We start from the raw sequence: 6389 nt of genomic DNA, 5'->3' as shown, positions 1-6389 counted from the left end.
CATCTATAATAATAAAAGCATAATATGCTAATGAGACCGGATGTCCTTCTGGACGACCTTCCAGACGAAGCTGGGGCTGCGAGGGAAGCCCGGGTCCTGGGTGCCAGAGGGAAGCCGGTGCCAGCAGCCTGAGGAAAGGAGAACTATTCTTGCACGAATTTCATGCATCGGGCCTCTAGTTTGTAATAACACATGACGGCTGCTAGCTAGACTAGTGCAGGTGCCAGCGCTGGGTACTGTGGCGATCCCCTTTCCTCCACAGGGAAGTGGCATTTTACAGCCCAAATAACTCTCGGTTTCAGTGGCTGAGAGGAGCCCTACTGTTCCTGGGATTAATCTCTGCAGAATAGAGATGGAAAGAAAATAGTGTATGCAATAGAGACTCACACAGTATTATTATAGAGAATGCAGATGGAGTTACCTCACCTGAATTTCCCCTCTCAGAGCCAATTCAACTGTTAAGTGGCTAAGAGGCTACATTACTGCAAATTAGAACCTCACTCTGATGGCTAAAATATGAGTTGTGGAAGAAACCAAAATGTGTAAAAGTATTAGTAAGCTGAGCTGGGAGATTTTGGTTGCCTGTTTATTTAGTAAACATGATAAAAATACATAGTTCATAAAATTTCCTGTCTTGGTCTCAATGCAGGAAGACAGGGTTTGGGAATTCAGCCTTTGAGGTAGGGGTGTCAGATAAGATACAGGACATCTGGACAAATTAGAATTTCTGATAAAGGATGAATAATTTTTTTTAGTATAAGTGACATTTGGGACATAGTTGCACAAAAATATTATTTATCAGAAATTTAACTATTTTTTATCTTTAAGTATGATAATTATACTTTTAAGGCCTTAAGGAGGGCATATGTACTTAGGTTTCTTTGCCTGCATGAGAGTGGTAAACATGAAAAGCTTCCAGTTCAAGGTGCCAGGCCGAGATAGGAAATGTGACTGACACACACAGCATACAAATATGTTGCCCCAAATAAGTAACAGCTGACCACTGTGTGCAGCCCATCAAAATAGTATCATGAGCGCCTACTCTTAACTTGGTCATTCATCCATTCATGCAACAATTATTTATTGAATGCCTGCTATGTGCCAGGCATAACTTCTGGGAAGAGTAAAAATTCTGGGAAGGTAAAAATCCCCTTCTATGGAGAGTACTTATTTTTGTCAGGTGGGCTAACATGTAAAATTGTAGTAAATGACAGATCCTAAATTTGATCAGAGAGCCATGGGAACATCAAGTTAAGTTTATCTGACTAGGGCAGGGGAAAAACAGGAAGGCTTCATAGAGGAAGTGGCTTTGAATGAAGGAGACTAAGCTGGTGAAATAGGAAAAAAACAATGGGGGGGGGAAAGAAAGGACATATACAAAGGCAAGGAACACGAAGGCATTGTGGATTTTTAAAAGAGCCAACAAAATAGGACAAACCAACAACAACTACAAAAACAGTGAAAAGTCAGGCGTAGCAGGAACTATGCGGGGATTTGGAGGCGGCTGACAGGATAGGGTGGGGCCAGATTAGAAAGAGGCGTCTACTGAGCTCCGACTCCCCTGGGGGCGAGCAGAATAGGGTCAGGCAGTGGTGGGCGAGACTGATAGGGGACGTTTCCAATTCATTCTTTTTTTAAAAAAACGTGTGTGTGTGTAATCTTGTGCTGGATCTTTGGAACATAAAGAACACAATTCTTTCTTATTTCCAGCATTTCACCATCACCCACATTTCCCTTTCTGAGAAACAACTAAGGTGGTGATATAAAATAACAGAACCTGGGGCTGTGTCACACCTCCTTTGTCCCAGAGCAGCTCCTGTGTGTAAATCAAACCAATTCCAGCGACACTGGGCGGGGCGGGGAGCTGCTTTAAGGCTGCGTCATGCAGGGTGTGTTTCCCTCCCCCTCCGTCTGGAGCGGGGCTGCCCTAACCCTTGAACAAAGGCCGGAAATGGTAAGCAAACTGCTGCAAGAAGCGAATGCCTTTCAATCAAACTAGGGCTCGCCAGGCAAGATCTCCCTTAAAAGGAAGCGCCCAGAGAAAGGCGTTCCCGCCGTCCTGGTTCTGGTGGGCAAAGCGCAGCAAACGTGGGGACAACATGCAACGGGCGCCGAGAAACAGGCCGGCGGCTTCCGGCAACGCGCCGCGGGGACCCTTGGGGATACCCAGGGCCCGATCCGCCTGGCACGTGCGGCGTCTGCTCGCTCCTCGGCCCGGGAGCGGCCGCGTGGCCTCCAAGGTTGGACAAAGATGACAGCCTAGTTACGTCCCCAACGCGCCTTGATCCCCCACCCCAAGGTCGCAGGGCGAGCCGCACCCTTCGCCGCCGCCATCTTGTTGTTTTCTTCCCGCCGGGCCACGTGACGCGTCTCTGCGGAAGCCCAGGCTCCCCCACCGCCCCAACTTCCGGCCAGACCGGTTCCAGCCGGCCCCTGCCTGCAGACGCGCAGCTGCCCCCTAGCGGCCGGCCACTTCCGGCCCCGCCCGGCCTGCCGCCATTTCCCTCCCCGGCGGCCGCACGTCAGCGCCCTGCACCACGTCTGCGCCGTAGCGCGGCCCGCCCCGGCCTGCGCGCCCACGTTTTCTGTCGCGTTCACCGTGAGTCTTTACGGGCGATGTAAACCTTAACCGCCTCCCACGTGTACGGAGGGGGTTCTGGGACGTGGTGACCGGAGTTTCAGGTGTTTCAACCAGGAGCCCCCGGCCTTGGCGGCCTGCCCCTGCCCTCCAGCGCCGTCCCCGGTTGGGGCTGGGGACGCGGCCCAGGGCCCTCCCCCACGTCCTCCCTCTCCCCTCCCCCGTCCCCCCCCACGTGTCCTCGCATGTGACAAAGCCCCATGCATATGGCTTCTATTCGGCCAGCACAACAGCCTTTGCGATGGAAGTTGTTGCGTTTATTAGAAGAAAACTTACACCCAGAGAGAGCCATCTGCTCCCGTGGCAGAATTTGCATGGAATCTCAGGGCATCTGAATTCTCACCAGGCCCCGAGGCTCTCAGATGACTCTGCAGAACGCTCCTGGGGCGGGGGGGGGGGGGGGGCTCCCCCGAAATGCCAAACCCCGGGCGCACCACGCCTGAGCTCAAAAGGGGGTCGCGACCCCCTTTAAGTACATCCTGCATATCAGATACTTACATGACGATTCATAACAGTAGCAACATTACAGTGATGAAGTAGCAACGAAAATAATTTTATGGTTGGGTCACAACATGAGGAACTGTATGAAAGGGTCCCAGCATTAGGAAGGTTGAGAACCACCGAAACAGGGAAGGACAAGGGAAATGTGTGAAATGTCAAAAATCCTCCTTCAGAGCAGCTGACCTACCGGGCTAAGTCCTTCCCTTTGCAAAATATCGAAGCCAAAGGCTACTGTGTGACAGGTGCCGGGGGAGCTAGCACTCGGGTTTGGGGGCCAAAGTGTCTACAGAGCCCTGAAGGGTTGGGGTCCATTAGAGGGAGCCCAGGTAAAAGTGAGCAATTTGCCAGGAAGGGAACTAAATCCTATGTTTCTTTTAATCCTATTATATTCCAGTTTGGTTTTTTTTAATGCTTTGATTTTCTTTTTTTAAAATATATCTTATTGATTTTTTTTTTTTACCGAGAGGAAGGGAGAGGGATAGAGAGTTAGAAACATCGACCAGCTGCCTCCTGCACACTCCTTACTGGGGATGTGCCCACAACCAAGGTACATGCCCTTGACCGGAATCGAACCTGGGACCCTCTATCCACTGAGCCAAACCGGTTAGGGCTGCTTTGATTTTCTTGAAACCTTCCCTGGTCTCTCCCCTGACCTCTGTCCCTGGTTAGAGTATGAATGCCCCCCGTTGGCACATCCCTTAGGTGATCTGATGCCGGATCCCAGGGCCCCAGCGTTTGGTCTTCTCCAGGTGGCCTGGCTTCTCTCTCACCTGCTGGTGGTCTCACTCCTGCCCAGCTGACAGATGTGCTTCTACGTTTGAACGGTAGACTCAGAGGTTCCTTTACCTTCTGGGCATTTCCACCTGGATATCTCAAAACCCTTCAAAGTGAGCTGGGCTGGCTCAGCTATCCACTCACCATGGAAGGTCCCTGCGCCCCTTCAGTGTCCCTCCCATCTGCTGTCCTGTCTGAGCAGACACTGGGGAGCCAGCTCGGGCATTCCCCTTTCCTGCCCCCCCCCCCACCCCTTGAGTTCCGGTACTTTCCCCTGCTGCTCAGTCTTTCCCCTTCATCTCCATTGCCCCTACCCTGACCCAAGACACACTCTCCCTCCCTTGATTCCAGTGGTAGTTCCCTAACTGATCTCCCTGCCTCCACTTGGCTCCCTGTCAAAATGCAAAGCTGACCTTCTCAAATGCAAATCAAATCTAGCCACCAGCTCTCTCTCCTGGCAGGGTTAGAAACCCTCAGCGTCCTCCTGCTGCGCGTTCGCCCAAATCACCAATGAACGTGGCTCCCGAGGCCGCTGGTCCCTACTCTTTGGGCTCCAGACACTCGCCTCCCACTGGCCTGGGAGCCTTCAACAGGCTCTTCCCTTTGCCCGAGCTGTCCTTTCCCACCCATCACCTCCCAACTCCTGTTCTTCTTGGCCCATGGCTCCTTCATTTTTGCACTCCCCCAGAACTTACTCTAAGGCATGGTATTTTTTGGGCATGGTTCTTTGTCCATTTCAGCACCTGGACCATAGGTCCACGGAAAGGGACCGTCTCTTCCTTTGCTGGTCCTTGTGTCCTAACTGTGGTGCCAGGCACATAGCAGGCATTGAGTAAATATTTGTTGAATGAATGCCTGAGTAAATACCGAGTAACAGAAATGGCGCTCAGTTCTGAGGACCCGTCTTAATAGCCAATTACTTAGCACCGTGGTCGCCATCTAGTGGTGACAGATGCTATTATACCCCTGGGCCCATTCTCAGTGAGGGTCCTTAGTGAGCTCTCTCCCTGCACTCCTGGCACAGAAGGGAATCAATACACGAGTAAGGAAGACCTGAACTAAATTAAATTAAATGCAGTTGGTTAATTCTCTTGACTCTCAGTAAACATTAACCAAGGGTCTGATTCTTTGGCCACCCCAGGGATTTTTTAAATAATTGAGTCTTACCCACAGTATAGTTATCAGATCGATGCAGTAGAGCGTAACCTGAAAAAGCCCCACTCACATGAGTTTCAGGACAAGGCCTGGACTTTATACACCGTTCTTCTCAGAGGCTGTTCACGTGCAGGCTTCCCGATAGCATCGAATCCAGACCAAAGCCCTACTTCCTTGAATTCTCCCTGAAAGCGCCCAACACAAGCCCAAGTCCCATAAGTCCTTTCTAATGTCCTGGCGCCGAGATTCCCTAATGTCCTGGCGGTAAAGCATATGGACTTCATGAAACTCAGTGTCACTTTCCAAAAAACAAAACATGTTCATCCTTTGCCCTTGAGTGAGGTGGCAGAAGTGGGAGCAGCTCTGAGATGTGGTTATGAATCCTGGCGCCATCACTTCCCAGTGGAGGGACTCTGGGTAGCTTGAGGATTCTCCAGTGTAAAGGGGGACTAATTGTATAGGACTGTGGGTTTTTTAAAAGATATTTTATTGATTTTTTTACAGAAGGGAAGGGAGAAGGATAGAGTTAGAAACATTGATGAGAGAGAAACATTGATCAGCTGCCTCTTGCACACCCCCTACTGGGGATGTGCCCGCAACCAAGGTACATGCTCTTGACCGGAATCGAACCTGGGACCCTTGAGTCCGCAGACTGACACTCTATCCACTGAGCTAAACCAGTCAGGGCTGTCCTTCAACTTTTTAGTGGAAGAATCGGGTACATACACACATCGATGGTACTTCCAAATAGATCAAGAACATAGAACATAGAGAGCCAAGACAGACGGGGCGTAAATGTGCCTCCACCGCTGTACTTGGAAATTTGGGATGTATGGAAGTGGTAAGGTTTAGCAATCCACTGAGGGAATCCCACTTGAAGACAGTGTGTTACTGATAAGCTAAAGGTAAAAAAAAACTTCGATCACCCAGATTTTACATAAATGGAGACTTTTTAACTTTCATAGAAGCAAAACCTGGGGAACTAGTAATTTTTATTTGGAAAAAAAAAGTAAAGTAAAAGTAACTTGAAATATTTATGATGCCCTGGCAAGTGTGGCTCAGTTGGTTGGAGATTCTTCCCGTACGGGTCCCGGAAGGTCGAGGTTCCATCCCCGGTCAGGGCTTGTACTGGTGGCAACCAGCTGATGTTTTTCTCTCACATTGATGTTTCTCTTTCTCTCTCTCTCTTTCCCTGTCTTTCTCTCTAAAATCCATAAAACATTATTTATGACTTAAGGTTTTCAAAAAAATGATGTTAAAGACTCCGAATTTTTTTCTAATAGAAACATGGACTATTTGGATTAAAAATAAGTAGAAAAAA

At 49.6% G+C, this 6389-nt stretch overlaps 1 long non-coding RNA gene across 2 annotated transcripts in view; it reads left to right on the top strand.

Annotated features, from left to right (window-relative positions):
* The first annotated feature begins 1713 nt into the window (after positions 1–1713).
* Positions 1714–6389, top strand: part of LOC102437545 — a 12034-nt gene continuing 7358 nt past the window's right edge. Inside the window, exon 1 of one of the 2 annotated variants that reach the window (XR_002826263.1) lies at positions 1714–2240. This is a non-coding gene — a long non-coding RNA (uncharacterized LOC102437545). Of the gene's footprint in view, positions 2600–6389 lie in introns of both variants that reach the window. The other variant, XR_001351150.2, reaches the window with a different exon arrangement.

Source organism: Myotis lucifugus, unplaced genomic scaffold, assembly GCF_000147115.1.
Source record: "Myotis lucifugus unplaced genomic scaffold, Myoluc2.0 scaffold_431, whole genome shotgun sequence".
NCBI classification, from domain to species: Eukaryota; Metazoa; Chordata; class Mammalia; order Chiroptera; family Vespertilionidae; genus Myotis; species Myotis lucifugus.
This window is presented reverse-complemented; position numbering and strand designations above follow the sequence as displayed.